This window comes from Neovison vison, chromosome 1 (assembly GCF_020171115.1).
Source record: "Neovison vison isolate M4711 chromosome 1, ASM_NN_V1, whole genome shotgun sequence".
Classification (NCBI taxonomy): Eukaryota; Metazoa; Chordata; class Mammalia; order Carnivora; family Mustelidae; genus Neogale; species Neogale vison.
In genome coordinates, this window is record NC_058091.1 from 291,843,053 (window position 1) to 291,867,130 (window position 24,078).

The following is a 24,078-nucleotide window of genomic DNA, read 5'->3' on the forward strand; positions in this document are numbered from 1 at the left end:
GCATTCTCAACAGGAAATAGCTGGCAGACGGTACACACTAAACTTGGAACCCTCCAGCTCAAAGCGGACGGAAAACATCCGAAAACAAAACCAGAGTCATGGGCCGCCTAGAAAAACAAACACCCCAAAAAGTTATTTCTTGAATTGCACACCAGGAAGAGCTTGATCTGGAAGACTGTGGAAGTGGGAGAAACGAAAGCACTGACCAGAGGACCTTCTCAAATCTCTGAGGGAAAAAAAAAACACAAGAGTTTTCCTTGTGTTTGGGTCTAAATGGTATTGTGCCATTTAGACTCAAACATTTCTGACAGATAAAGGGGCACCTTCACTTGTTCTGACTTCCCCAAGTGAGGACAAACCACAGCTTTTCACACAGACTGGAGCTTTATGAGGCCGGCAGGGGTTGCAGGTCGGGGATCAGGGCACCCAATTCACCAGATACTTAAAGAACTCCACGTGGGCTCAGGGAAAGCTCCAGGACACCATACTGTCAGAGAACACAGCAACTCTCCACAACTAGGGGATTTTTTTTTTTTTTTTTTGCTGTTATTAACACCTTACATCCTGAGCTCTCTTCAGACATTTCCTCCTAAAGAGACTTACTGCAGTCTTTTAAAATTTGCTTTTATGGTCTACTGAGAGGATCAACATGAGATCTGTTTACCCTCCCTGTCCAACTTCCTCAAAGGATTTACATATTGGCATCACCTCTTCTCACAACGTACTTTGGCTTTGGGCAAAGGGACATGATCTCCTGGATGACTTAAGGGAAGGAAAAGCAAAGTCTGAAGAAGCAGATCTGTGGAAATTTCAATATTGCTGTTTCTTCAAGAACTAAAAAAGAAGGATTTTTAAATTATCAGGCACAAAGCTTACAAGGCCCAATTTCACTTTGAAATAACTTCAAAACCTATAAGTAAATACACTTCAAAGTCCAAAGGGGCCTCTCACAGACTATTTCTTTTTTAATTGTGTTATGTCAGTCACCATACAGTACATCACTAGTTTTTGATGTAGGGTTCCACGACTCTTTCAAATGGCTTAAGTTCCAGATCAGAGTCCCCAGACCTGGTCTGTAGAAAATGTCTGGTTTTTAAAACTGAGATGTCCCAATTCTCTCTTTCCCTGGGGCAGAGATGAGAGATAGAAGGTGGGGTGGGGGGAGAAACTAAGGGGAAGAACAAATAAGAAAAGTGAGTTTTCAGATTTCATTCTTGTCTTAAATCCCAACAGGGCCAATGAATAAAGCTGTATTTAAAATGCCTTGCCTTGGATTTCAAGACAATACGGAGACACCCCTCACACAACACTGAATCCAACCATAAATCACTCCCCAGCTTCCACCGGTGAATGTGGAGGCTGAAGAGAAAAAACACACAACTATTGCCCCAGCCCCCAACACTCACAAGGGGAGTTTCCGTGAGGCATTCACTAAGCAGACCCAGAAGGGAGTCAGACTCGTGCCAAGGAACAGATTTTCTCTGAAAATTAAGGGGATGATATGAGGAGAATAAGGTTCAAAATTCTGAGTGCAGGCTTGCTGGCTCAGTGCAGACAAAACAGTGAATGAAGCAGCTGATTTCTGCCCTCACAGATTTTCAGTCAACCTATAATTAATGTTACAAATTAATGTGTCAGTTTTCTAATTAACTTTATATAATTATTATAGTGTATTATGAATTACATTGACATATTATATTATTTACATATTGTATTATTACATAATTAACATGTTATTAACATATATATTGTGTTATATCATTAACATTATTTATACTATAATAAATTATACTATATATTAACATATATAACATATTAATATGTATATTATTTATAATTTATAATTATTTATAATTATAAAATTTATAATTATTTATAATTATAAAATTTCAGAAATTAAATTTTATATAAAATAGTAATAAAATGAATAGATATTAATAAAATATATTAGCTACTAGGTAAATATTTAATAAAATAATATTGATATAAAATAATAAAGATATATAATGTGGTTTTATATTCTCTACATTTTAAAATACAAATCATATGAAGAATGTTCCAACAGAAGCACAGGTTACTTCAGAATCTTCTAAAAGAGGGACTGGCCTGCTTTGGGGGTGGATGTGGACAGACAAGGTTCCCTTCAGAAGTACCTGGGGTCTGAGGTCCAGCAGACGTTAGCTAGGCTGGGAGGGGTCTGGATTGAGGAGAGAGGAGAGAGGAGAGAGGGTCCAGGCGGAAACTAAGACCATGTTTAAGGCCCTGTGGTGGAATCTGACTATGAATTACAATTCTCCCTCAAACTGGAGATGTAGTAGTGGCAAGTCTCTGGGTTGAATAGTTCCCCACACCCGCCCCCCAAATTCACATCTACCTAGAACCTCAGAATGTGACATTACTCGGAAATAGGGTCCTTGCACGTAATTACTTGGGGATCCAGAGGAGATCATGGCGGATCAGCGTGGGCTCTGAATCCAATGAAAGCGTCCTTCTAAGAGAAGAGAACATACAGACGCCCAGAGAAGGCAGGGCTGTGTAGCTGGGCGTGGAGGTTGGAGTGATGCATCCACAAGCCAGAAAATGCCAGGGACTTCCTGCAAAGACGGAAGCTGAGAGACGCAAGAGACGCAAGAGGTACTTCCTCCCTTGGAGACTCCAGAAGGAACCACCTCTGCTGACAACTGGATCTGGATCGCTAACCTCCAGAACCGTGAGAAAAGACATTTGCCCTATTATAAGCCATCGCTTTAGTGATTTATTTTTGTGTCAGTCCTAGGAAATGAACACAGCCTCCTTCTGCGCCCTTCAGCTTTCCCAAGACTTTTTGACTCTTGAACTTCTTTCACAATAGGATGAAATCTTGTAAAACCTCTAAGACCTGCTTAAAATAATTTCATCATGTTTTTCATGGTCATATAACCAAGTAATTTTAAATAAATATAGTAGATATGCTCTTAAAGGGCTTTAAAACCCCTTTTAATATAATATTTAAAAATATCAGGGTGTATTTCCCTGATTCCCAAGTAATGCATGCTATGTCATTTATTTCAGATTAATCCGTAAGGACAAAGACAATTTACTGACTCGAATTTAAATAACGTGCATCATTTTAAAATATTTAAAACATACATTTTAAAATACAGAGAAAAACTACCTATGGGATAGTTGTGGTATCAATAATAGGAAAAACAATAGCCTGCTGTTTTAATTATTGATCTTTAGAATTTTGCATCTGAATTGTATAAAATGTCCTAGTTTATTTTAAAAATTATTATGTTTGGTATTTAGATGAGAACATGAGAGATATTTCCAGCTGCAACTTGTAATCATTTCTCCTTATGTAATACGTTAGGGGGCGAATAGTCTTTACTCCAACAAACAGCAGCAACATTTGCTAGAGCAAGAGACAGAGGTTATGTGTGCATTTTGATCAGATGAGCAGAACCCGAAGATCTGGTGAAGGTCACCTTCAGGAGAATCATCACTGTGACATTCCTTGTTTATATGAACCATCAGTGCCCTTATAATCCTTATCTTTCACGACTTTTTTAAAAGGCATAGCCACAGGGATGTTACCAAGGGGGGGGAATGATTTAAGACCATACATGGGCAAAACCACTAGGGTGGCTAGAGCTGATCTCTGTGAGAGGAAGTTGTCTGGGTTTCTGAGTTATAAGAACACCAACTGTTTTCCCATTCAGAATCTTCTCTGAGATTTTTTTTTTTTAAAGATTTTATTTATTTATTTGACAGAGAGAGACACAGTGAGAGAGGGAACACAAGCAGGGGGACTAGGAGAGGGAAAACAGGCTTCCTTTCGAGCAGGGAGCCCAATGCGGGGCTCGATCCCAGGACGCAGGGATCATGACCCAAGCTGAAGGCAGGCGCTTGACCCAGATGCCCCATGCTCTGAGACTCTTAACCCATGCTGGAGAGAAAATGTGTAAGCAATTCTTTTGTTTTCTAATTTTCAGCAAGGCCACTGGACTTGACTCCATGATCACCTTTAACAACATGACCTCAGGAACACCACTGCCAGTTCTCAGTAACTTCCCAGTCACAGGTTTGTAATGTGTGACCTCCTGCCCGAGGGTGGGGTCTTGTGGTACAGTGAGCTTCAGAGAGCTCAAACCACTGAGTGGTGGTTTCTCCCTGGGTCGGAGCCAACAGGCATTAACTGCTGTCATGTCAGCTTCTCTCCTCACTAAACATGCTTCAGAAGGTATTTAAAAAGCAAACAAACCCAATAAAGATGTCAACGTGTATTATCCATGTTTCCCACAGGTTTCTAAAGGACCCTAAACTTTGGAAGGGGCTCGGTTTTGACTGTGTCCTTTCCCCTATGGCACTGGACGGGTTATCAGAACACAGGCTTTAACTTGACAGCTGCTCCTTCCTTTTCTTGTAGCACTAGAAGTGGACCGCCATCTTGTTGGCCATGCACAGACAGGCTGCTACGTAACGGCATTACAGACTCAAGTGGTTCCCACTGTTCAGACCCCACCTAAAAGTTCCTGTGAAGAGAGGAGTCCCGCATTTCTAATGGGTACCTTTATCTCACGGGACTATTTTCCCTTCCTTGTACAATAAAGTTGGATTTGCTACTCGCAGTCTTCTGTGGAAAAGAGAGTGGAAGGGAAGGTCAAGAGAATTGTGTCAGGCAAAGCACATCCGTGGAGGGATAAAAGAGCTGGGATTACATATCAGACACTCACTACCATCATTAATGCTTCCTTACTTCGTATAACTCCACATCTTTCCAAAGTCAGTAACAGTCGTCCTATCGTCATCACTATCTGACCACTGCAAACTTGTGAGCTGGGTAAGGAGGATGCGCTGCCACCCGTCTATCAGTGACAGAATTGAGGAATGAGGATGATGGAGCTGCACCAAGCCCATCTGGACTCCTGGTCCAGAGCACCTTCTTCCTTCTGTACAGAGGGAAAGAGATGGTAAAGCTGTTGTTTTAGGAACAGGCTGCATTATGGTCAGGAAGATCTTCCAGAAATCTGTGCCACAGGGAGAAGTGATGCTCACTGGGGAATGGGTTGGGTTGGACCTAGCAGCCCATTGGACAGAACACAGGTTTTGGAGCCTGGCAGACCTGGGTTTGAATCCAGATTCCGTCACATGCCCATTATAGGACCTTAAAATGAATTATGCATTTTCTTCCCTTTTTGCCTCCATTTCCTCATCTAATATGGGTTGCTTTGAGAATTAAATGATATTTAGATATAAAGCATGACACCTACACATGCAATACCTGGAATATGTTCACAATGACTACATCCAAGCCCACTGGGCTACATAGGCAGACAAATCAACTAACTACACATACAAATCCCCATTGGTGAAGGCCAAGAAGGAAAACCCACATGATGAAGTTGAACGTGGCGGGGAAGTGGATACCAGCCCTAGGGCTCTGCCCCACATACTCAGAGAAAGCTGGCTTTCCTGGAGCCCCCACGAGCATGTCAACTTTTTAATTGAGCATTCTAGAGTGTCACATGTGAATCACCCCAAACTCAGAGTATAGGCTCAGTTAGAGAGATGCTCGTTTCAAAGGAGCAAGAGGACAGGGAAAATTTCCAGATATGTCTGTCTACCATTGTTAAGCTCCATGATGCACCTCTTCCCAACCCCTCAAGAGGCTGGTCCCCTCTGAGGTTCCATAGAACACAGGTGTTAAGACATCCTACAGTGCCCAGCCTCGGGCCGATTACATTCAACTTGGCATTTGATGATAACACTTCCCCAGAATGTGCTCTGGTTGTGTCCACGTGCTTGCCATGTTGATCAGCAAGACCGTGTACACCTTAAAGCAGGTTCATGGCTCTTTCACAACCTCTTGTCCCTGCCTCCCATGTTCTCTCCGAGAACGCAGTGGATTCCCAAGCACACTGCAAGCCAAGAGCCACAATGTATCTAATAACAGAACGGAATCCTTTACCCTTGGCACTGAGAAGTAATGAGGAGAAAACAGCATTTCGAGTATCAGCAACAAGGCAATGGTTTTCAAAACATACGACAATTTTACAAAAATATGCTTAGACGTGGAGCTGCACTTTCGAAACATGAATCACTGCAAGTAAGGAAGGGGTTTAGAACTAGTAATACCTACCCAAAACACACGCACGTGCCACGGTCCACACACAGCGGTGAGCACCTTGAGAAACTTACGTAGTTTTCAATATGCTCTTCCAAAAACTCACATAGCAAAGGGGGAGAGAGAGACGGGCAAGTCGCTCCTTCATATCGCCCTCCAAACCATTCCTATAACGTTCAACTTATAGCCTCTCCGTAAGTTTAATCTTCCTTCTCCTTTACAACCTCTTGCATTCATGGTCTTACTTAGGAGGCTTCCCTGCCCTAGCTGATACTCTATTTTCTTCTAATATTTTCACAGATTTCATTTTTTTAAAGATTTGATTTATTTATTTGTCAGACAGAGATCACAAGTAGGCAGAGAGGCAGGCAGAGAGAGAGGAGGAAGCAGGCTCCCCACTGAGTGGAGAGCCCGATGTGGTGCTTGATCCCAGGACCCTGAGATCATGACCTGAGCTCAAGGCAGAGAGGCTTTAACCCACTGAGCCACCCAGGTGCCCCACAGATCTCATTTTTACATTTAGCTTTCTACCCCATTTGGAATTTATTCATCGATTTTTAAGGCAGGATTTAATGTCACAGTCTCCTATAAAAGTTTCAGCTCATCATTGCAATGAAATCCATGAAGCCAACTGTCATTCATCCTCAGTTTTCAACTGCGACCTTTTGCACACACCAGATTTCCCGACATACATGGGCCTATCTGGGATTCCTTACTTTGTGCCACTGATCTATTTGGCGATCTCTGTGCCACACTGCTTGAATTACTCTAAGTTTAAAGGACAGTTTGCTCTCTGGTGAGAAAGCCCACATCCTTCCTCACTGCTCTGATTTTCCCCCAAATTTCTTAGCTATTCTCTCACTTTTCCCCCTTCCAGATGAGTTCAGGCTCATCAGTCAAGTTCCAAAATAATACTTTCCAGATTTTAATGGAAAGTGTATTTAGTTATAGATAGGAAAGGAAGGCAGCAGCATCTAGTATCCTTAAAGGGCTGTCTCCAGAGCTGTAGTTAGCTTAAAAACTGTGCTTACAGATACATAATCTGAACAATTGTTCTTTAGTTAAGGAGGCAGTAAGCTAAGATCGCCCCCATTAAAGAGCAAACAACAAATTCACCCTAGCCAGCCCTAGCTTGGACTCTTCCAAGTAAATCTCCCTGCTGTAATCAGCAACCCACAAGTTCTCAATTGAGGTCATGAAATCCAAGAAGGCTTTCTTTAGAAGTAATTTTTACCAAATTATAAATCAAAGGTATACAGAGGTTATGAATTCAGACGTTCCCATCACATAATTATTTCAAATCACTCTTTCCCTTCTCCATTCTAACCTGAATTTCAGAGTGCAGTCTTTATGACATACTATATCTCTTGGCAGAAATATCTCAAAATGATTACCATAGACATTTAGTGGAACGCGTCCAATTTTAAAATGAAAACAGTACTTTGAAAGAGATTTTAAAATTCTGGCATCCCTGTTTATATAATAATTATAATTCAATAAAAAAGTCCTAATATTAAAGAAGTGACAGTTTTCCTTTAAAGAAGGTGAAACAGATTTTTTCCTAAAAAGAAGCAAACAAACAAATAAATGAAAACCAAAAAAATAAGAAGAGTTGAAACTGGCTTGAAAGTGTAATAAGAGCTAGAAATAAGATCTCTATTTAAAATAGACAAAAGTCTAGTACTGAGGCTTGTGGGCAAAGAAAAAGAAAACACACATCCTCTGTCTAGTCTACTTTCCATATTTTTTTCCAGGCTTCAGGAGACATTATAAAGATAACGATCTAGCATAACTGAAGAACAGAAATCACATATGAGAGCAGCAATTTCTCTGTCTAATAGAATGCATTTGGTGAGAGCAAAGGGGCACAAAACCTCTTTCTTGAGACATTACACAGATCTTGCTCTGACATACCGACACATTCAAGGAGCAAACAGAGAAACCCACTGTGACGCATTTGCACAACCATGTGCACAACCATGGAAGACTCCTCCCAGTGGAAAGGAAGGGCTACTGATACGTGTAACAAGGTAAATCTCAACTGCGTGAGGCTAATGAAAGACTTACATGGCTACTGGCTACTGGATTCCATTTCCACAACATTCTGGAAAGGCGAAGTAATAGGGACAGTGAACATATCAGTGGTTGCCAGAAGCTGTGGATGAAGAGAGGGTTTGGCCACAAGGGGCCACTTTCTAGGGTGATGGAATGGTTCTTCTTTTTTTTTTTTAATTTTTTATTTATTATGTTCAATTAGCCAATGCTGAATGGTTCTCTCTTGACTGAGGTTGTAGTTTACATGACTCGTGTTTGTCAGAATTTATAGACTGGCACAACTGGAAAGGTCTTCCTTTAGTTTCTTTATTATGTTAGCATAATGTCTCAGTTTTGTACTTGAGGTATATTGCATTTAATCCTTTCTTCTGGAATTGGGTAAAATTCATTAGGCTAAAAGTGTAAGCAAATTCTATCTCAATAAACTTGACTTAATAATAATAAAGAAGAGGGGCACCGGGGTGGCTCAGTCAGTGAAGCATCTGACTTCAGTTCAGGTCATGATCCCAGAGTCCTGTGGCCAAACCCTCAACTGTTTTGAGATGGAGCCCCATGTCGGGCTCTGCGTTCAGCACAGATTCTGCTTAAAATTTTCTCCCTCCCTCTGTCTCTCCCCACACTGCTCATGTGCACTCTCTTTAAAAGAAATTTTTTTTTGCAAACCAAGCTTTGTTTTTTGATACCATTTTCTGTTCATCAAGAGCGTGTTAGCTATTTATTTTTGTAGGAAGGATCTACTTACTAGAAGTAAAGAGGACAACACTGGGTCTTCTTGCTGGTTTGTGCTCTTCATTTTTCCAGCATCTAGAACTCACCTTCTCAGTCTTTCCTTAGAGGAATGTGGAATTTCTCTCACATGAATTTAACGGTATTAAACGCTGGTGCCAGGATGTGGTCCTAGGCTCCTGCATCAGAATCTGATCCTATGGGGTTATTTTAAACAAGCCCCACAGAGCTTCAATACAAATCTACAGGTTTTCATGGACAGTCAATCTCACAACAGAACCAACTGGAGGCATTTCAACATTGTTACTAAGAGAAGTATACTGTTCACATCAAAGGAGGCAACAGTTCTTTTCCAATAAGATTGTACATAGAGAGTTTGATTCAGTTCAAGGATGAGAAAATGGCAATCCTCTTACGATGAGCCGCTGAAGAGACTTAAGGAGGCTTCCCCTGGAGAAGATGATGGAAGGGATGTAGGAGGGATATAATGGTTTTGTACACAAATACATGAATGGTTATATGAGGAAAGGGGTAGACCACTTCAAGGTGTCACAGCTTACAGGGGTAGTTCCCATAAGAAAAAGATAAAGGATGGAAGATATTTGGCTTTAAAAGACAATGATGTTTTAAACACCTAGGACCACCCCGTGATGAAGTGGCTGCCTTCGGAGGCAGGGATGCTGTAGGCAGGGCTGTGGATGTGGTGGTGAGCTGGGTGGAAGGGCCTCCGTGAAGAGAGGTGACCAGCACTAAACCAATCACACTGAGTTTGGTGGTTTACCAGCTGTGCCAATGCCCGAGAGAGAACGGGGTATCTGGGAAAGGCAGTGAAGGAGGAGAGGAAAGGCAGGGAAAGGAAAGGGTGTGGACACATGGGAAGGAGGTGGTGAAGGAGAAGACCATCTCTCCAGCTCATTCTGCCTGCGTGGTCAGGGGGCTTTCTGTCATTTGATCAGCCTTTGGATTTGGAGAAGCTCCTACTACATGAAGGGTGGTGGGGAAGGGACATTTATTATCTGTCTCCACTCCTGGGAACCAGCCCACAGGCACATGACTTAGATCTGGCCCACTGCAGGCTTTTCTCTGACGCTCTAGGACACAGGGACAGATAAAGGTTAGTCACAAGGGTCTAGTAATCGTAGTGGTGGCAGTTGGGGTATCCGAAGCAGAGCGTTCCTGTGCCATGACCTTGGGCATGTTCTTGGTCACTTGGTCCTTGCCCATTCTCTTGAGTCCATACCTCAACACTGCTGTGGGCTTCTGTGAGCTACTCAACATTCTGGCACTCAATTTCTTTTCTGCGTAAATGAGTCAGAATTGGTTTTTATTACCTGCAACCTCATAACTCTGTTAGGATCACATAAATTGGGGAAGGAGATATTTTTCTTTTCTTATTTTTTTTTTTTTAAAGATTTTATTTGTCAGAGAGAGAGACACAGAGAGAGACAGACAGATCACAAGCAGGGAGGGTGGCAGGCAGAGGAAGAAGCAGGCTCCTGCTGATTAGGGAGCCTGGTGTGGGGCTTGATCCCAGGATGTTGAGATCATAACCAGAGCTGCAGGTGGATGCTTAACCGACTGAGCCACCCAGACATCCCAGGAAAGGGGGTATTTAAGAGCTATTTTATATTACCCATCTGTCATATATGAGGATGATACTCTTTAAAAGTTACATGGCTGGCTCATATTATTGGTTGCATTTGGAGAGCTTAAAAAAAAAAAATCAGAATCTCTACCTTTACCACTACCCCTAATTGCTTCGAAGTTTCTAAAACACTAAATCAGGGCTAGCGTGGTGGCTGAATAGAAGCCAGCACATTTCTATTCTCTAAAGTTTTCCAGGTAATTCTATCGTCTATTTTTGGGAGTCCGGCATTTGGGTTTCTAAGCAAATGAAAGTAAGTTGAACCACTGAACAATTTGTCTGGTTTACTATAAAGTCTTTTCAATCTCATCTGTTTCAGCCAAGTCTCACTAACCTATAAGCATCAACAAGGTGACTCTCATCCCCCCCACCCCTTCTTGTTAGCATATGACTTCTTCCACAAACACCTGCCTCACACCCAGCCTCTACTCTGGACTGTCACTCTCCGGGAGGGAACTTCCATTCTCTCTGCCTGCACATCCTACTTATGCATCAAGGTCCATTTAAGAATGGCCTCTTTCATGAGCTCTTTCCCATCCATTCCAACCTAGGCTATTTGTATAAATGTACAAATGAAGTTGTATAATTTCAGAGTTGGAACGTCCTCTAATAAGGACATGCCATCTATGTAATGTCATTAACTCACATGTTCCTTTCTTAGAATTAATTTCTTACATTTTATTTCAATTTTCTTTTTTCCTTTTTCAGATTTTATTTATTCATTTGACAGAGAGAGAAAGAGAGACAGACAACAAGAGAGGGGAACACAAGCAGGGGTACTGGGAAAGAGAGAAGCAGGTTCCCTGCTGAGCAGGGAGCCCGATCCCAGGATTGACCTGAGCCAAAGGCAGATGCTTAACGACTAAGCCACCCTGGCACTCCTTCTTTCAATTGTCCTTGAATCTTTTATACCTTCTTTCTCCAACCCCTACGTTCTCTTCTAACCCGTCTATGGAGACATAGCTGGTGGTTAATATCACTAAGGTTACATTACCACACACCGACTCCCTCATTCCCAAGCAGTGTTATTTCTGAGGCAGAAGAGTAAAGTTTAATCCATTCTAGAGATTTCTCTCTGTTGGAACAGTTGCAGACAGTTTTACAGATACTAAAATCTGTCTGGTTCTTAATCTAGTCTGGAACACAAGGTCAAAAACCCTGCCATTCTCAAAACGACAAATCTTGAAGCATTTTCACCACCCAGCACAGCAGGAGAGGCATGAAAGACAGTCCCTGCCTTTGAGCAGACAGAAAAACATCCTGTGACTTACATGTACCAACTTGCTTCCTCAAACAATTCCTGGCTCTCAGTACAGCTGGAAAGTGGCCTTTGAAGGGCAGAGGGTGTGAAATGATTCACTAATGGGCCATTAGAGCGGCTTTAATCAGGAAATTCAGAAGTGATAGATTTCTGTGGGAATCCTGATTCTCCACCCCGCAAAGTAAGCCTTTCGCTGGGTTATAATAGAATAAAGCACTTATTCTACCTGGAGTGATTCTATTTGGAGCCTCTCAGCAGAAATAGAGCATCTTTGGCAGGGGAGGAGGACTGGTAATATAATATCAGTGATGATGAGACCACCTTAGGATTATATAATGCTTTGTATTTTTTCTCCCAAAGCCTTCCACATACGTTGTTTTGTTTGATTTGCACAACAAGTTTATAAAGGGGGTAGTGCAGGCAGAATTCCCCTCATTTTATAGACGGAGAATTGGAGGCACCGGAGGTTGAAGAGATCTAATGAGGAGATGGGGGTCCCCTGGGCATTCTGGGGGCCTCCATCTGTCAGCTGTGGAAGCAGCAGGATGGCTGATGTCACTGACATTTTAGTGCTAGAACTGGGGACAATATTTGGGTGAAATGTGGTCTGGCACCTTGCACATATGGGGCTGAGATTATTGTTGCTCTATGGAGACGGCCCAGAAATAAGGCAGCTGGGGCTGAGTGAGTGGCTCTAGCCAAGGAGCAGGGAGACTATTGGGCGTGGTCTACGTACATGTACCCAGAGGGCAACCCTCCCCCGCCCCCCACCCCCTCAAGACAGCCAATTCCTGCGAGAAGCCTCGGCTTTCTCATCCATGAAATGAGGCTCTGGGTCTGGGACAACAGGTCTGTGGCAATGGTTTCAAGCTTGACTGATTCTGATTCTAGAATCATCTGGGGAGCTTTTTATCCAAAGAAGAAAAAAAGAGCTTGCCCTGTAAGACAACACACATTGATTACATACAAGATTTAAGCAAAAGGGGCGCCTGGGTGGCTCAATGGGTTAAAGCTTCTGCCTTCGGCTCGAGTTATGATCTCGGGGTCCTGGGATCGAGCCCTGCGTCGGGCTCTCTGCTCAGCGATGAGCCTGCTTCCCCCTCTCTCTGCCTGCCTCTCTGCCTACCTGTGATCTCTCTCTGTCAAATAAATAAATAAAATCTTAAAAAAAAAAGATTTAAGCAAAAAAGAGAAGTATACATAAGAAATAAAAGCGATCTCCAATCATCCTCCCTCGCTGACAGGACAGCCTTGACACAAAAAACATTCTGAAACAGGGGGCTACCATTTGAGGGGTTCTTCTACTCCTGCAGAATGTTTTACAAGCACGACTCTAGACCCTCACTCAGAATGGAGATCGGGGCTCAGCAGTTAGTATTTTACCACCTGCCTCTTAGTGAGGCAGCCAGATTCACAGGCTGACTTTTGGGAACCAGGGTGTTGATGAGACCAGATAAGGAGTCTTCCTGCAGAGACAGGTATGAACTAACATGTTTTTCAGGGAGCAGTCTCCTGGTCGGGAGGCGTCACCCATGCTTCCTTAAGGCTGGGATCGCCACTCTTGGGGCTACAGGGAATTGGCCCCGAAAGTAGAAATAGTAAGAAAGAGTTAAAAGAAAAAAAGGGAGAGTAGAAATAGTACGAGTCACCTTGTAATGGCTGTGCACCTGTGCTGTCCCACATGCTGTGCACACACACACACACACACACACACACCCTTCCTCAGAGATGACCCAGGAATGGGGAGGGTAAAACGACCCAGCCCGGGGGCAGAGGTGGTCTCAGGCAGGCAGCCCCAGGAATATGGAATATGGAAGCTGAACCAGAACAGTTGATGGGTCACCACCCTGGATCCAGGGTAGGGAAGGAGTAGACCCACGGGATGCTAGTCAAGGTGAGTCCAAAAGCTGAGAGTATCGTGGTATGGTTATTCAGTCCTCCATGTGAGAGAGACTGAATGTAGGTCCTGGAAACTTCCTTAAGACTTAGTCCATATGAAGTCCTCAGGCTCGGTGACCTCTCTCCTGTGAAGACAGGGCTAAGACGGCAGGAACAAAGGACAAAGATGGCAGACCATATTTGGCGACTGCGAGGCCCCTTTCTTCCCTAGGAGTCAATAGATTGAGTTTGGGATGCCAGTCTCCTGGAAGGTGATTAGCACAGATTAGTCTCCAAGCAGCTGATAACCTCAGATATATGGACAAAATTGGATTTCCAGACCTCTGTGGCAGCTCTAGGAAGCTACCAGCAGGCTACATGACATATGTGGTTTGACCAAGGTCAGCAGCACATTTAGGAGACAGCAGGTCAGGACTGGGGGCCCTGGGTTATTCAAGAAAATTGCTTGGGCCATGGAGGCTCAGTGAGCTTTTCCCCCTTCATACTCGGCCAAAGGACCTTTCCCTAATTTGCAAACATCTATGAGAATCTTACAAAAATACACGACTTGCATCATCTAATTACACACGTAATAAATCACCCTTGGGGAATGAAGAAGGCCACCCACCACGCTCCTCAGTGCAGAGCATAAGGTCAGCTTGCACACAGCAGCCCCAGGAGCTCAGGAAACAGCCCCTCACAGGGCCGCTGCTCCCCAGACGAAGCCTTTCCATGACAGAGGCACGAGGCAGACATGCACCTGCTACTGGGCCCTGTACCTTGGCTCTTCCTCCTAGGCTGAGCCTCCACCAAGTTCACTCAGCAGCCTGGGAGCTACCCTGGGCTCCCAGAGACTGAGTAGGACTCTTGGAAGCACGTGTGCTATGAGAATCTCCCACTTTGCCTCTCCTGGGACGTCTTTTCCCATAGATAAGTGGTACAACAGTTAAGCTATTACCTATAACAAAGAGCGCTTGAATCATTAGAAGTGAGTTTGGAAAACATTGGCCTTAATTGGATTATTATGGGCCACAGCCATCCACCCTGAGTTTACGAAATGCAGAAACCTTAGGCTCCACCCCGACTCACTGCATTAAGAATCTGTATTTTATCCCCAGGTGATTTGTAGGTTGGAACACACCCTCCTGTCCTGGGTTAATATTTTTCTTCTGGTAAATGAACATCTAAATAACAAATGGTAGCTTGTAGGAGAGTCAAGCTGGCTGGCTTTCTTCCCTTCATCATGGACCTCTCTGACATCTCATAATAACGTATTTAAATGCATAAAATGTCTAAGATTACAAAGAAAACCAATTATGTTGAAATAGAAAACCCTAAATGTCTTAAAATATATACCATTTAAAATTTTTAATATATTTTTAGAAGATTTTATTTATTTGAGAGAGAGAGAAAGAGCATGAGTGGTGGGCGGAGGGGGAGGGGGAGGGAGAAGAAGACGCCCTCCTGAGCACAGAGCCTGATGCGGAATTCGATCCCAGGACCCTGAAATCACAACCTGAGCCAAAGGCAGACGCTTAACCAACTGAGCCACCCAGGGGTCTCTGTGCTTCTTTATTACCACACTAAATAAGAAGATCTACCAACAGGTTTATTATTTTATTATTTTTTAAAGATTTAATTTATTTACTTGTCAGAGAGAGTGAGCGAGAGAGAAAGCACACACAAGCAGGCAGAGTGCCAGGCAGAGGCAGCGAGAGAAGCAGGCTCCCCACTGAGCAAGAAGCCCGATGCGGGGCTCTATCCCAGAACCTTGGGATCATGACCTGAGTTGAAGGCAGTGGCTTAACCAACTGAGCCACCCAGGCACCCTACCAACAGGTTTATTAACTGATGTATTTTCAAAGTTGTAGTGAGCAGAATGTTGGAAGATATCTGCTACAGAAACTATGCCTCATCTCTACTGGTGCCCGGCCTGGGGACCGCTAACACTACTGTGCTTTGTTCCCTACAGCCATTACTGAAGGGTAGTGACAATAAACATTAAATTTTCCTTCCTTTCAGGTTCACAGTTGCACTGAAATCTATTATTAGAATCTAGGTTAAAAGTAAGAGATGCTTAAGGATCCCAGGCAAAAGGAGGTAGAAAAGTCGTGCTCCGTATCTGTCTCTCTGTCTGATCTTAGTTTGAGCACAGCTGGTTGGATCACTTCCTTCTCTGATAGCAACTGCATTTGCCTTTTTGGCTTCTGTCTGCCAGCTTTGATGCGAGTTCCTACTAGAAGATGAGTGCTTAGGTGTTTCAGGAGTACTTTTTTTTTTTTTCCCAAAGATTTTTATTTATATATTTGACAGGCAGAGATCACAGGTAGGCAGAGAGGCAGGCAGAGAGAGGAGGAAGCAGGCCCCCTGCTAAGCAGAGAGCCCGCTGCAGGACCAAGGACGCTAGGATCATGACCTTAGCCAAAGGCAGAGGCTTTAACCCACTGAGCCACCCAGGCGCCCTCAGGAGTACTTTTGATCGAATCTTTTTGGTTGGAGTCCCAAATATTTCTGAAACAGAAAGGCCAGGCTCCGTTCTGAATACCATCACACTGAGTAACTAAAATAATCCCATTTTGTAGGAAGCTGCCTTCTCCATCTGCATAGGTACTTCCATTCAAATGTGGATTTAATACAAATTACTGACTCCGAAACATTCTCCCTGCTCTGCCCGAGGGCTTGGGGCAGGCTCCCTGTCTCTTGGATCGTAAGCAAGGCACCTTTTCGAGGTGGTTTTCTTGCCAAGTATAAGCAACACTTCCCACAGCCATGTCAACGGTGGTTCTCAAAATAAGATCCGTTTTCAGAAAAAGCCAACACCGATTTGTCTCTAAATTTCAAAATTGTACATCCAAGCCATCTACGCTGGCTCTGCAGGCCATTTCCCCCTCACACTAACCAAAGTGCCGTGAAAGCAAAATGAAACTGAGCACATCAGCCCTGGGGAATTCATGTGACGCTAGGTTTGAACTCCCGCAGTAAAGTCGCTACTACACAACAAGGCGTTTCTCCAACCAACACAAATCAAGTGAGCATGTTTCAGCCACGTTTACAGAAAGGAAGAGAGACCTACAAACTTGAGCCACAGTCTCCCATTAAGATTTTTGCTCAAAACCAGCCCTGTCTCCAGCTCCACATGAGTATCATGAATTATTTTCTGCTTGCTGCCCTTCTCCAAAACGAACACGCACACACTGCTCTCGATTAGTTTGTCTTGAGCTCGGCCTGCTCATCTGAAAAAGAGGGCTAACCTTTGTATTTTGAACACCCGGCGATGAATGAGTTGCATGACTTCTATCTAGTTCCCCGTCCATCCTGGCTCAGGGGCCGGTGACCTAGGATATGGTTCTAAGAAAGAAAATAGGCTGAAAGCAGGAGAAACCTCGAAGATTTTGAGGGCCAGCCTGCGGATTAGAGGAGTCTATTGCGGTCAATCCTATCACCGTAAAACTGCTTATAAAATTCAGCCCTGTATTATTCTCGGTCATCAGGCCTTGGAAGGGGACTCTCTGGAGGCTTTGAGATCTTAGCTTTGAGACCACTCTGGTTCTGGAGTAAGCTAGACGTTGTCGGAGGAGTGGATGAAGCACCCACAGCATAAAGACTAAAGCTGAGGCAGATTCTCCACCCAGAAATCCCAGTGGCAACGAATGTAATTAATTAAGCCACCAGAATGCTGGAGCGATGACTCATGTTTCTCCCAGTGAAAGTTTGAAATAACTGACTCTACTCACTTTCAAGAGGAAGTGTTGAATTTTTGTTACCATTAGAAATGCCTTAAGAATGTCTAATTAGTTAGAGACAGGAGAATGTCTAAGGTCTCACCATTATGAAAACAGCAGGATTCCCACCACGCAATGTCTGGTTGGGCCCCTGGGACCTTCATAAAATCCTCACCCACCAAGATGCCCCCAGGTACATACTCAGCTCCAGCATTCCGTCCTTCAACATTCCTGGACTAAGTTGAGGGAGAAGTTGAAGTCAAGCAAGTTCGAGCCTGTAAAAGGATTCTGCAAAGGACTTAGCCTTGCAAACCCAAGCCGTACCCTTCATTTCTGCCACCTTCTCCCCTGCAGCGCTTAGAGGCAATTTTCTGTTTCCTCTCCAGGTCTTTATTGCTCCCATGCCAAGACCGCCTTGCATCGGTTACAATCAAATACCTACGATGTTTTCCAAAGCCCGCAGCTTATTGCCAACATTTGGCCCTCTACCCCACGGGCAGATGTCTGGGAACTTTAGGCAAAGTGTTATAAGATGAAGACTAAGGTAGAATTTGGCAAGTAGAAGGCGAAGGGCGTGGTTCCTTGGAAGACAGACCCTCCCCTGGGTGATGGGACCAGCCCGCAGGAGAAAGGAACACTTTATCTGAAGCAGCAGAAACTAGAGCAAAAGGCATGCGTACAGGGTTGCTCTCCCAAGACCACCATGATGAATCCGGAGACTCACGCTATTTAAACAAAGGTCAACTATGGTGCCTTTGAATTCCCTCCCACCTCCCTCTGGCTTGAGCACTGCTATTTGTGTTCTGATTTGTGTGGGAATTCTAAATTGTTCAATGCAAGACCTTTTTTCTTTTTCTTTTTTTTTTTTTGGAGGGGGAGGGAAGACAGTCTCTAAGAATTTTTAAGCTTCTGTTCAAAAGAGCAAGGTTTGGGAAGATATAATGTGGAAACAGAAGGCCACCTATCTACCCTTTAAGGGAGAAATCTGCAAATGTTCTTTGCCCCGCCCCCCAAGTCTGAGGAGTCCCACTGACACAGAGGCCTTTTAACTGAATGCTTCCCAAGGGCCACTCCGGTCATTCCTTGGACTTGCCCTATTTTGCCAATTTCCATCTTCTAATTTGGGAAGAAGATGAGCAGAAATTAGGCAAAGAAGATAGTCCAAGTAAGTCTTGCTTTAGGTACACCTGATAGCCTCCAAACCTCAATGTTACCAAAAGTAAAAAGTAAAGCTTCTCTTTTACCAAAGGAATCACTTTGGGTCCTTCTAAGGGCCAAGTTTCTCCGGTGCATGTGGAATATAGTTACATTGCTTCTTCAGGAAGAGATCGTAAAAAGGGAGACAGATCTAGAGCCCAGGTCCATTGCTGCCATGGCCCGACTCATTGCACAGGGACTTTGTATCTAAGCCGGGACTGTGAGCTCAACCCGTCCCTTACTGAGGCTATCTACGGAATGCAGTGTAGTGGGGCTACATGCCCCCACACACTCAGATTTAACAAAGCATGGTAACCTAAGGGAGTGGGCCACCAGGGAGAGCAAAGCCATCAGAAGGTGTCTGAGTAGGCCACACTCATCCTCCTCCTTTGCTAAGCAGAGCAGGTGTCTTGTTAATGGAAGAGAGATGCTGCCATCTTATTCCCTGGCCACTAAGAAACAGCAGAGCTTCAGTGAGGACTTGCAAGGTGAGAGGAATGTGGTTCCCTGGCCCCCACTGCAGGATATGTCTAGGAAGGATATTTGGGTGCATTGCCTACAGAGGTTCTTAAGAGGGACAGAATCTATACATGAACACAAAGCCACACAACGGGATCCCTGCCAGCCACTGAGATGTGAAATTACTGATTCCCTTTCATGGACATGATCACTAAGTCTCCCTTTCTAGCTCAGAATCATAACTTCTATTAGGTTGGCTGTTCCTCTCTTCCAGATTTTCATACTTTTGCACACGTAGGCACACATTTAGCTCCGTCTTTTATCCTATTCACCATCAGGAAAAAGCTGACGAGTAGAGTTCAGATTCCAGCCCTGTTAAGATAGCCAAAAGGAGGGGGCAGATGCTCTAGCTTACAGTGCGGACACACCTGCCCTCCCAATATGCTATAAACGAGTTGGCTAATTAAGTGCAGCTCGTGTCTTATCCACCAGCTTAGCTCATGATCAGACTTTGCTTGACGGTTTCTGTCTCCTTATGAGCCACCTTGGTCACATGGCTCAGAAATGAAAAGGTCCCTCATGCTACTTTGGGATACCAGGTAGTTCTAGAGCTCTTAGATACATATCGCCACTCACGCAGACGAACACGTGACTCGCCCTCTAATCATGGCCTGCTGGGAACCCAAAGCTGACCCTTCACCCCAGAGCCTACCCCATTAAATCTGGCCACACAGCACCACACCCTCTTGGGCAAGCTTCATAAATTCCCTCACGTGCTGTGCTTCCTAACAGCTCCTTGCTTGGGGAGTCCAGGCCTCAGTCTGCTCGGCTTCTAGTCGAGTTTCAGCAGTTACGCAAATCAGGTTTCTGACTATGTCTGAGAAATTCCAGAGCGTACAGGAAGAGCAAGTTACTTAATCTCTATATTCAGAGCCAAACTCCTTTCCAAACACAGGCAAAGGTGCTGCCTTGCTCACAAGGTAGATTAAAGGACCCACCCTTGCCAGCTCTGACAATTTGACTTGACAAGTACATCGCCGCCATCTTGTTTTCTAGCCCCGAACCCCCACGGGACACCAGCCTATACATATTTTCATACTTCCTCACTGGTTTTCATCTGTCAAACTGGACCCCACCCCCATTCTTCTCCACTGACAGCATCCAGTTTCCAAATACAGGATACTAGATGGCTGAAGTGTCTTGGAGAAAAAATTAATACTGGCTGTTTTGTTTTTCTTCTTAAACTGCTTGTGAGAAACTTTTCTGTACTTCTGCAGTGGACAATGAGCTTCTTACAGAAGTCTGCTCCACATCCAGGCCTGCAGTTTTGACACAAGTTAAACATGAGCAAGGTCACCAGATTTTCCTCTTCCCTTATTAGAGATGACATTAACAATGAAATACTGTGCTGGGTGGAAGAGAATTGCATGTTCAGGGGAAAGGCTGGTGGACCCATAGTAGGCTTTCTTAGAGAGCAATAAAGGAACACTGTTCTGGATATGAGAAAACATGACATTCACTTAGTTCACTATCTTTTTTTATTACAGAAAATGTCTTTTTTTTTTTCCTCCCAGAGTGGCAATACCAAACAACTCAGATCGTAGAATTCTGGCCAGAATTCGGTCCACAATAGAGGAACAAGGAAATGGATCATTTTTGTTAAGTAAGCAGGGTGTTTTGTTCCCCATCAGTTCCTTCCAGTGGGGGCACGATCAAACATGGTGGGTCTGTCTCGTAGATGGCTTTGCCAGCAGGTCCACCAACAAGGGGACTGGGCAAAATCCAACCATATTGCACAGTTTGTCTGACGTTTTTTTCCCCACTGATCGGACCCTGCAGAAAATCTTCCAGCTTCCCTGCTCCCGATCAACCCTTTTGAAGGCAATAATGCCATTTAACAGACTGATGAATGATAATCAGTTTCCAAAACAACAACTCATGGAAGCTGTGGAGGACTCAAGCTGTGTCAACCCATTGTTCATTCTGGTCATGAATGATGTTAAAAATCAGAGGTCAGCAACTATTTTCTCTAAGAGATCCTAGAGAAAATATCCTAGGCTCTGCAGATCATATCTGTCGTATCTGTCCCTGTCCTGTAGTCTTCTTTGTTGGTCTCTTTAACCCTTTAAAATGTAAAATACATATTTAGCTCCTGAGCCCCGCAAAAACAGGCTGAGACAGGCTGGATTTGGTCCACAGGCCACAGTTGGCTAACCTCTGACGGATTCCAGAATGGACCCTGTAAAGGAGTCTGTCCCCCAGCTCACCTTAATTCACTGCAAAAGGGGCCCCACCCATCTTCCGGAGAGCGGGCCAGAAAGAACAGGGGTCGGGGTTGGTGGGGAACAGACAGGCTGTGTCGTAGCCTCGTACACTCCCTCCCCACCACCGCCGTGGGCTTCGCTGTGGAAGGCAGAGAAGTCAGAGGGAAAAAGAAACCAGAGATAAGGTGTAGGCTGCCCTGACTGAGCACAGCCATCTCCCAGCCCCCCAGGCCTACAATGCAAAGCCGAAAGATTGGGGCTCCGGGTGAGGACGCAGCCAGCTGGGAGGCGAAGCAGCTCTCACACCGGCCTCCCCAGACACACCCCAATGGCTGATAGGGCATTCTCAAAAGCTCAACCCGAAGATCAGTAACCCTCAGGCTGGACTAATCCATCGAAATATTAAATTCTTGATCTAATTCTGGTGCTTCTGTCACACTGACCACACACACCATCTCTGACTTCCCCAGGTCAGCTCAACTCCACGACTCTGACCACTTCATTGTGGGGGGTGGGCGGGGAATCCACGTCAGATTATCCGGGCGCCTCGCAGAGGCAAGGCCTGGCAGTGGTTTAGAAACCCAGGCTTGGGGTGCTCTTTATTCCCTTCTGGTCCTCTCTTGCCAGCCTCAGCAAAGGAAAGGATGCTGCTGCAAGACGCGGCTACGACGGGAGCCGCAGATCCGCCTTCCAGTTCTCCCTGCATGTGGCTGGGACCCTTGGCCCTCCTCATTTATTTTCTACTTCTGAGTGTGAAGATGTCACCGTGACAGTTTCCAACCCTCTGCCCCTCCCCCCATGACAAATACTCAGGATCCACACTTCACTTTCTAATTCCCTGTCTTAGAAGCTGAGCAGAGAACGGCTGCCTTAATGGAGAAAACATTAGTGCGTTCAGGCTTCACTCTGGATCCCAGTCAATTTCTGGATATTTCCCAGCTGTTATACATCTACCTCCTTTCTTACAAAAGCCAGCAAAAATTAGCAAGCACCTTATCGGCGCTGAAGTATGAAAACACAGCAATGGTCAAGCCAGAAAATCAGTTTCTGGTTGGCTATCTTCAAAGTCTGTGTTCTAAAACAGGGCCTGCCTGCAGTTCATTTCTCATCTGCCCATTTTAAAATCAGTTTTCACTAACCGCTGTGAGATCCCAGGTGACTGTGTTTGAAGCGACCCCCAAGAACGTCACTGTCATTTGGTCATCAAATGACTAAGTGAGAAAAACTCTCGCTTGGGCAGATATCAGCACAATTTAGGCGAGGTCTGTTTCTTATGTCAATATTATCTACTCACTTCTCATATGCTTTAAAAAAAAAAAATAATAAGACCAAAGAAGCTGGGTTCAGAGAGAAGATGCGATTCTCTGCCCTGCTCGGGCGTCCCCTCCTACCTGCTTCTGAGCGGATCAGGTGAGCGCGCCCCGCTATGCTTCACGGCCGCTTGACCAGGACAGGCTCCAAAGTTTGTTGTGCTTCATTTCCCTTCTCCATTCCGTTCTTTAAAGTCCTGGGCTATTAGCTATCTACAAAAATGTGAGCCATGCCAGCGCGTACTCCGACTTCCTGCCCGCTCCCCATGCCCTACTGAGCTTAGGAGCAGATTTTCTCTCTCCTCCTCCAGCTTCACCTCCGGAGCTCCGGGCCCCACCCACAGCACTCAGATCATTTTTCATTTATGAGTGCATCCAGCTACACTGTGTTTGTAAGAGAATGAGCCAACTCTTGCCCCGCCAGGTCGCTGGAACCACGCTGCTACACGCGGCTTTAATGTGCCAGGAGTACGCGGGAGAATTAGATCCTGGCAGAAGTCATCTGTGGTTTCCTCCCTCCTGCAGGTGTCTGCGGAGCCAGCTTCCATCCACAGAGGACCCACGGCGCGCTGATGGGGCCACAGTAACGTCACGACACAGACACACCACCACGTCCCGAGGAGCACTGAAGATTTTGACCAAAATACCCCCAAACATGAAGCTAGGACCATCAGCTGAGAAACTTACAACCCAGTGACCTATTTTCCTTTGCACTTCTTAAAGGGCTGGCCTTCTTATTGCATTTAAATGGGAATAAAAATTGAGACTTTAAAAGATTTTGTAAAGAAGCCCATTGGTAAGTAAAAGACCATTTGTTTAAAAAAAAAAAAAAAAGCCCATTGTCATGATGATCCCAAATCTAAACTTTCCTACTCTAATAACATTCCCATCTTCCATCCCGGACCACTGATCCCCCAAATGGAGATTAAGAGCCAGCTCCTGAGAAAACTTACCTAGCTAGAATGACAGCAACTATAAAGTTGGTAAGATTTTATCAGGAAATAGAAATTTTAAAAATAGGCTCTCCTCCCCCACCAAACCAACGTACGTGACTCCCGCTATGCATAAAATTTGCCTTATTTGCAGCTGGAGCAAAAGGGGTCATTCATGTACCATCAACCAGAGACACAGGTCCGGAAACCCCATGGCCTTCAGAGTGGGTATGAAAATTTACATAAAGCTATTAAAATGGGCGTGATGTCTTGTTATTAAAATACTGACAGCCTTTTAGCAGCTACACTTGTTGGGAGCAAAAAAGCTCGACTGCAGCCAGTCTCAGGTCATACTTCTGGGAAAGATGGAAAAACTGTGAGGTTTTAGAATTAATATTAGTCTGTTTTTCTCTGTTCATTTACTTTATTTTCTTATAATTTTTAAAAGATTTTATTTATTTGTCAGAGAGAAAGACAGAGTGAACACAAGCGGGGCGGGGGGGGGGGAGTGACGGGCAGAGGG

The 24,078-nt window shown here is 44.5% G+C and overlaps 1 protein-coding gene and 1 long non-coding RNA gene across 5 annotated transcripts in view; one reads left to right on the forward strand and one right to left on the reverse strand.

Moving 5' to 3' along the window:
• PDZD2 (PDZ domain containing 2) overlaps window positions 1-24,078 on the reverse strand; it is a 224,316-nt gene that overhangs the window by 108,547 nt on the left and 91,691 nt on the right. The window contains exon 1 of one of the 4 annotated variants that reach the window (XM_044233279.1): window positions 22,705-22,884. The exons of the other annotated variants lie outside the window; for them this stretch is intronic. The gene's annotated coding sequence lies outside the window, so the exon portion shown is untranslated. Of the gene's footprint in view, window positions 1-22,704; window positions 22,885-24,078 lie in introns of those variants that run through there. 4 annotated transcript variants of the gene reach the window in all.
• LOC122895710 lies at window positions 2,614-4,499 on the forward strand. Its single transcript, XR_006382260.1, has 3 exons — window positions 2,614-2,710; window positions 3,975-4,063; window positions 4,409-4,499. It is a non-coding gene; the product is annotated as an uncharacterized LOC122895710 (long non-coding RNA).